Source organism: Agelaius phoeniceus, unplaced genomic scaffold (assembly GCF_051311805.1).
Source record: "Agelaius phoeniceus isolate bAgePho1 unplaced genomic scaffold, bAgePho1.hap1 Scaffold_311, whole genome shotgun sequence".
In the NCBI taxonomy this organism is placed as follows: Eukaryota; Metazoa; Chordata; class Aves; order Passeriformes; family Icteridae; genus Agelaius; species Agelaius phoeniceus.
This window is the reverse complement of record NW_027509936.1, coordinates 85,691-93,705: the sequence shown is the minus strand read 5'-3', so window position 1 is coordinate 93,705 and position 8,015 is coordinate 85,691. Positions and strand designations below refer to the sequence as shown.

At 48.3% G+C, this 8,015-nt stretch overlaps 2 long non-coding RNA genes across 2 annotated transcripts; both read right to left on the bottom strand.

Moving 5' to 3' along the window:
- Positions 1–2,277: 2,277 nt before the first annotated feature.
- Positions 2,278–4,725, bottom strand: LOC143693147 (uncharacterized). The gene is made up of 6 exons (XR_013180657.1): positions 4,586–4,725; positions 4,468–4,509; positions 4,331–4,374; positions 4,186–4,229; positions 4,064–4,104; positions 2,278–3,982 (listed from the first exon to the last, which is right to left on the bottom strand). It is a non-coding gene; the product is annotated as an uncharacterized LOC143693147 (long non-coding RNA).
- A 1,868-nt stretch (positions 4,726–6,593) lies between these two features.
- LOC143693148 (uncharacterized) lies at positions 6,594–7,498 on the bottom strand. The gene is made up of 5 exons (XR_013180658.1): positions 7,400–7,498; positions 7,280–7,321; positions 7,084–7,197; positions 6,920–7,000; positions 6,594–6,842 (listed from the first exon to the last, which is right to left on the bottom strand). It is a non-coding gene; the product is annotated as an uncharacterized LOC143693148 (long non-coding RNA).
- Positions 7,499–8,015: the final 517 nt, after the last annotated feature.

Genomic DNA, 8,015 nt, shown 5'->3' with positions numbered 1-8,015 from the left:
AAAATAAAACAGAAAGACAGAGTGAGACAGGAAAAGGAGGGTGGGAGAACTGAAGAAGGACAGGAGTTAGAGGGAAAGGAAAGTGGTTAGGATTAAAGTGAAAACTTAGGAGTGGGGTGAAAAAGGAAAAGACTAAGAGCAAAAAAAAACACAAACCAAGGAAAAGGAGAACACAGAGAGAAAAAGAAGCAAGAAGACTGAGATTGACAGTGATAAGGAAAACAGAAACAAAGGGTTAGAGATAGATGGAAGTTAAGTTAGAAATAGAACAGTAAAGTGAGGAGCAAAAGGAAGAAATACAGTGGAAAGAAATGACAAAACCACACCAAAAAAAGACAGGAGCCACGGTGGGGAAAGGAAGGGCAGGGGGTATCTTTATTAAGGGTGACAACTTTATTGAAAGAATGCTTTTATTTATACATCAGCAAAATAGATGGAAACAGTGTATACAAATGCAAGTGCAGACACAATGCATAGACACACTGCTAAAAGTCTAATTTACATATAGAGCAATACAGCAAAATGAAGCAGTTAATGCAAATGCAATACAGAGCAGCAATACAGAGCAGCAATACAGAGCAGCAATACAGAGCAGCAATACAGAGCAGCAATACAGAGCAGCAATACAGAGCAGCAATACAGAGCAGCAATACAGAGCAGCAATACAGAGCAGCAATACAGAGCAGCACAGCAAAATGCAGCAGGTAAGGCAAATGCAATACAGAGCAATACACATATTAACACAAAGCAATAACCTTTTTCTATTTTCATTAGATGTTGATTTATTGTTACAGGAAACGCAAAACAACAAAAGCACACAGAAAACAACACTCATCTACCATTAACACCCCCTTCAGCTTACACACAAACTCACCATCACTGCCATCACAACTGCTAAATTACTCCCCAGCAATCATTGGTCCTCAGGAACGCAGTTCCCAGGTGCCTCCAAAAAATCCTCCTGCCTGACGAAAACCCCGGTCCCTGGACGGTCTGCGCCCAAACTTTGGTGATGAATGTTGCCTCGCAGACCGACTGGGACCCGGGAAAAAAAAACCCAGCCGGGGGGAAAAAAAAAAAAACCCCCCGGCTGGGGATTTTTTATTCTAAATTTAAAAATGATTTGAAAAACCTGAAAAGCAAAAGTCATATAAGGGTTACAACCCTTCAACACACACATACACACACACACACACACCTCCTTCAGCTTACACACAAACACACACAACATATAAGGTTACAACCCTTCAACACACACATACACACACACACACGTCCTTCAGCTTACACACAAACCCACCCTCGCTCACACATCAACCTCTCTGCTAACCCCCGGCACTCATTTGAGCCGCTCCTCGGGAACGTGGGTCCCGGGAGCCTCCAAAAAAATCCTCCTGCCTGACGAAAACCCCGGTCCCTGGACAGTCCACGCCCAAACTTTGGCGATGAACATTGCCTCGCAGACTGACCGGGACCCGGGAAAAAAAAACCCAGCCGGGGGGAAAAAAAAAAACCCCAGCTGGGGATTTTTTATTCTAAATTTAAAAATGATTTGAAAAACCTGAAAAGCAAAAGTCATACAAGGTTACAACCCTAGAACCCTTCAACACACACACACTTCCTTCAGCTTACACACAAACCCACGCTGACTCTCACCTCAACTGGTCTGCTAACCCCCGGCACGCATTTGTGCCGCTCCTCGGGAACGTGGTTCCCGGGAGCCTCCAAAAAATCCTCCTGCCTGACGAAAACCCCGGTCCCTGGACGGTCTGCGCCCAAACTTTGGTGATGAATGTTGCCTCGCAGACCGACCGGGACCCGGGAAAAAAAAACCCAGCCGGGGGGAAAAAAAAAAAACCCCCCCGGCTGGGGATTTTTTATTCTAAATTTAAAAATGATTTGAAAAACCTGAAAAGCAAAAGTCATATAAGGTTACAACCCTTCAACACACACATACACACACACACACACACACCTCCTTCAGCTTACACACAAACCCACCCTCGCTCACACCTCAACCTCTCTGCTAACCCCCGGCACACATTTGAGCCGCTCCTCGGGAATGTGGGTCCCGGGAGCCTCCAAAAAAATCCTCCTGCCTGACAAAAACCCCGGTCCCTGGATGGTCCGTGCCCAAACTTTGGCGACGAACGTCGCCTCTCAGACCGACCGGGACCGAGGAAAAAAAAACCCAGCCGGGAGGAAAAAAAAAAAACCCCCCCGGCTGGGGATTTTTTATTCTAAATTTAAAAATGAATTACAAAACCTGAAAAGCAAAAGTCACATACACAATGTTAAAACTAGTCAGCATGTGCTCACACACACAGAGACGAGTGGACACAGACACACACAGTCATGTGCTCTCACACACACTCACACGCTCTTCCTGCTTACAGGCTCACTATGGCCCTTACTCGAGACGCTGAAGAACGTGCTTCGACGCGTCTTCTGGCTGCTGCTCCTTGACGTCAAATGGTAGATTCTGGGGAAATCGGTAGCCTCGAGGACCTGTGAGACAACAGGAATTCGTCAACTTGTGGCTGACAGCTAGGAATTTTCCCCACTCTGGACCAATAAATTTTCGACCCAAAATCCCATAAAAGACAGATGAATAGTAAAGTTTTTACAACTGTTCTACCTAACTATGACTACATGCCAGGGCAGGGCAGCTCCAATCATAAGTGGTATATTATAAGTACAGTATATTATGCATACAGTGCAAGTGTACATACAGTGTAAGTAGACACAATATAAGCCGACACAGGTACACGCAATATAAGTATATACAATATAAGCCTATACAATATAAGCCAACAAAGGTACATGCAATACAGGTACACACAATACAAGCCAACACAGGTACACGCAATATAAGTATATACAATATAAGCCTATACAATATAAGCCAACAAAGGTACATGCAATATAGGTACACACAATACAAGCCAACATAGGTACACGCAATATAAGCCAAGACTTGAGATAACTCTGTGGAAGATTAATTGTTGGGCCCCATACCCTTTGAGAAGATGGAACCTACAGAACAACTGCAGTCACTTGAGGAGGGTGTAAGACGCTCCCTCTAGAAGTCCAAGATAATGGCATGGAAAAAAAAGCACTACCAAAACTGGTAGCGAGAAGGAAGATGGATGAGAAAATCTTGTAATCCTTTCCTGTCTCAAAGAGTAAAAATGTAAAGATGCCAGAATAAGCTATATCTGGGAAGGAATGTGAGGAAAATACTGCCTATATGGCACAAGATAGTGCCTGTAAAGCATCGAGATGTAAGAGAGGCCTATGACACGGAAGACAATAGACACAGACTACATAACACGGACGACACAACATAGACACGGATGGCATAACAGAGACACGAGTAAACTGCCTAGCACTTTCAACTTATGGACCCAAGATTCGTAGCGCAAGATGAGCCAGAGGCCGATGATACCAAAGGAAAGAAAGCCCTATGATGATGGCACGTGATGATGAAACGTAACTCATTAAAAGAAGTTAGTGCCGAAGCAGTTAAGAGGATGCTCGAGAGGCTCGGCGAGCCTAGAGAAGGAAGCCGACTGCCAGGTGACCGTGGCTGTAGCTCCAGACCTGAAGGCGAGCTCCTCAGGGGAAATATCCATGACGACGTCGAGTCGAGGAAGGCGGACGACGCAAAGTTCCCGAGAACGTGGAGATGGGTTGGAACTGCCCTGCCCGTCAAAGGCTCTGGTGAGGCTGAGGAGAAACCCTCTCCCTTTACTTCCAGAGAGCCTGTCCCGCTACAGACCTCTCCGCTAAGCTGACGTGAAATTGCCCCCTGTGATAGTAAAGGTTTGTCCCCTTCTCCCAACCGCTGGCCCCGACACTTAGCTTTTGGAAGAGGAGCGGACAAAATCCATCCTCGGTCGCACGTGGACGTTGATATGTTCTCCACGTGTGCTTCGGTGTTGCCGTTTCTAAGCTTTGGGTAAGAGCCTCCTCAGGGTACCTAAGACAAAACAGAAAAGGTGACTATTGCCCTCAACAACAGTAATCCCCGGGACTCCTCCGCACCACTGCCCCGGCTCACCTCAAATCTTGATTTGACTCCAGAGGCTGGCCAGAAGATACCTGCAAAGAGAAAAGGTACACGCTTAGCATGCTGCTGCATAACATTCACCTATGAGTCAGCCTGCCTAAACGCCGACTCACCTGCCCTCCTCTGTTCCTTGGCGTACCTAGGGCAGCGACAGCACCTGCAAAGTAACAAAGCAGAAAAGCATGCTGAGATACTGTGAAAACACAACCTCCCAAATCTGACAAATATGCCACACCAATACCTTAAGCTCGCACCCACCTGGCACGGATATGCTCAGCTAGGATAGATTGCAAGCGGACCACCTAAAATAAAAAAAAAAAAGAGAAGCTTAAAGCTGCACCAGAAACTGAGACCTCAGCAATAACAATTGCTTCTGTACGCTAGTCAATGCTCACCTCGCCCACTTGGCCTTGACTGCTGCTCTCGGCTTTAACTTCCTAAAAAGAGAGACAAAGAACAATGCTGTAACAGCCACCAATTATGCTTCCTCTACAGAAACAAGTAGTGCCTCACCTGCTTGGGGGAATCCCCTCACCCGGGATGGGGCCCTCTGGCACGGATTTAATCCATCTGAATCTGAGAAAAGGTTAGGACAAGAGTCAAACTGTTGCAGGATAACTTAAGAGCTCCAGATATCTTGTCCATTTACAAATCCCATCTAGAGTCCAACTACACCCCACATTACAAACTTCAAGTCCCCAGGACTTCTCCTATTGCACCAGGCTACGCGGCAGGGCAGCGCAGCTCCGGCACAAATGTGTGTGCTGACACCCGTGACACGGGACGGGACGTGACAGACGACGGGGACGCGACACGGACAGAAATCTCCTGGCAAGGAAAATGGCTGTGAGGACTGAGAGAATGCAAAATGAGATGACCGAGGTGAAACTGATGGTGGGCTGATGAGGCTCAGAGAACCCGGGAGGAAAAAGATGCTAACTGAATGATTTATTCCAAGAACTGCAAAGATGGATGCCGAAGAATCCTACAGCCAGAAGCCTCTACCTGCCCTCACATTCTTACAAGTCCTAGTCCACCATAATGGATCCTGGTGGGGTATAGCTGTCCATACAGCTCAGAACAAGACCTGAGAAAACAGCTGACTGGATGCTTATAAAAAGAGATGAGAGTCTGAGCTCCCGAGTCAAAAGTTCTATGGCATGGGTGCCAGGCCAAGGAACGCTGAGAGCACAGATGCTAAGACTGGTGCCAAGGTTTCTGATAGGCCCCTCAAAGGGCTAAGATAAAAGACATGAGACAGCTAAACAAGACATAATGCACAACAGACAAGTGACACAACACACACCGGGACTGCTCTGCCCTGCTCACCTCAGCATGGTAATCAAAAGTGAGATTTTGCTTTTAGGGGGCCTAAGGGGCCACTTCTTGGCTACCCTCATCTCCAGAGCCAACTCAAAACCTCCCCCATCCCAGGAGTGCCAACCCAGCACCTCGCTTTCATCCCCTCTGTGGGTCGTGGCCCTCTACTTATCTCTCAGACATCTGGGGATGCCGGTCCGTGTCGGGTGCGAAGAAAGGCCGCCTCGCCGGCTGGGAAGTTGTGCTGTCACCGGGCTGTTGTCTCTTAGACAGCTATATTAAAGAAAACCAAACATCCACGCCTGACCTTGGCACCACATCGGCCAAAACCCCACAAGTCTGCTACTCACCGTTCTCCTAAGAAGGCCTGGCACCTCGTAACCATAACCCTCTGCCACAGATGTAATTCATCTGCACCTGAAAGAAAGGTAGAACATATGTCAAACACATGCACAATAACTCAAAAGCTGCAAACACCTTATGTCAACCTAGGAATAGCATCTAGAGTCCAAGTACAGCCCACATTACACCTTCAACTCGCCGGGGCTTCTCCTATTACACCAGGCTATGCGGCAGGGCAGAGCAGCTCCGGCACAAATGTGTGTGCTGACACCTGTGACACGGGACAGACGGGACACGACAAACAATGGGCACAAGACACAAACAGAAATCTCTAGGCAAGAAGGATGACTGCGAGGACTGAGAAGATGCCAAATGAGATGACCGAGGTAAGACAGACCGATGGCGAGCTGATAAGGCTCAGAGTGCCCTGGAGAAGGAAGATGCTAAACTGAATGTTTTAGTCCAAGAACTGCAAAGATGAATGCACAGGAGCCCTACGGTCAGAAGCCTCTACCTGCCCTCACATTCTTACAAGTCCTAATCCACCATAATAGAACCTTGCAGGGTGCAGCTGTCCATACAGCTCAGAACAAGACCTGAAAAGACATCTGACTGGATGCTTACAAAGAGTTGCAATTCTGATGCCTGTCTGAGCTCCCGAGTCAAAAGTTTTATGGCCTGGGTGCCAGGCCAAAGAAATGTGGAGATTGTGGCTGCTAAGAATACTGCCGAGGTTTCTGATAGGCCCCTCAAAGGGCTAAGATAAAAGGCATGAGACACCCAAACAAGACATAATGCACGGTAGACAAGTGACACAATACACACCGGGACTGGTCTGCCCTGTGCACCTCAGCACTGTGATCCAAAGTGAGACTTTGCTTTTAGGGGGCCTAAGGGGCCACTTCTTGGCTACCCTCATCTCCAGAGCCAACTCAAGACCTCCCCTCCCCGATCCCAGGAGTCCCAACCCAGCACCTTGCTTTCATCCCCTCTGGGTCGGAGCCCTCTACTTATCTCTCGGACATCTGAGGATGCCGGTCCGTGTCAGGTGCGAAGAAAGGCCGGCTGGGAAGGTCCTGCTGGCACCGGGCTGGTGTCTCTTAGACAGCTATATTAAAGAAAACCAAACATCAGTGCCCGATCTTGGCAGCCCATCGGCCAAAACCCCACAAGTCTGCTACTCACCCTTCTCCCAAGAAGGCCCGGCTCCTCCGGTCACACGCTTTGGGCACGCTCGGAGGCCGACACCGTCGTCGTGGGGTACGCCTGGGTTAAAAAGACAGGAGGTGATGTGGCATTGCTGAAAACTGACTGGACCCTCGGTCCTCCTCCCTACTTCCCTGACTCACCGCAACTCCTCGGTGGTTCCTGACTGCTACCCAGAAGACAGGGCTCATCAGGGTGGAAAATTCAGTCCGTCTGCCGGTTGGGGATGGGAGCTTGGCGTGCTCTGAGTGGATTGCCTAAGGCACAAAAACGAGAATGGAGACTTAGACTTGCCCCCGTAGAATTCAGACCTCAGCAACAAGAAAGGCTACTGCTCACCTTGCTCTCTTGAACTTGACTGCTGGGATCCAGCTATACTTCCTAAAAATAAAGACAAAAAACAGCGCTGTAATAGGGTCACACTTGACACTCCCCCTGCACAGACAAATGGTGACTGACCTGCTTGTGGGAACCCCCACACCCAGGATGGGGGGCTCTGCCATGGATGCAATGCATCTGCACCTGAAAGAAAGTTAGAACATATGTCAAACACCTGCAGGATACCTCAAAAGCTGCAAACACCTTAGGTCAATATAGGAATAGCATCTAGAGTCCAAGTACAGCCCACATTACAACCTTCAACTCGCCGGGGCTTCTCCTATTACACCAGGCTATGTGGCAGGGCAGAGCAGCTCCGGCACAAATGTGTGTGCTGACACCTGTGACACGGGACAGACAGGACACGACAAACAATGGGCACACAACAGACAAATCTCTAGGCAAGAAGGATGACTGCAAGGACTGAGAAGATGCCAAATGAGATGACCGAGGTGAGACCGATGGCAAGCTGACGAGGCTCAGAAAACACTGAAGGAAGAAGATGCTAACTGAATGATTTATTCCAAGAACTGAAAAAATGGATGCCCAAGAATCCTACGGTCAGAAGCCTCTACCTGCCCTCACATTCTTTCAAGTCCAAGTCTGCCTTAATGGATCCTGGTGGGGTATAGCTGTCCATACAGCTCAGAACAAGACCTGAAAAGACATCTGACCGGATGCTTCTAAAGAGACAAGA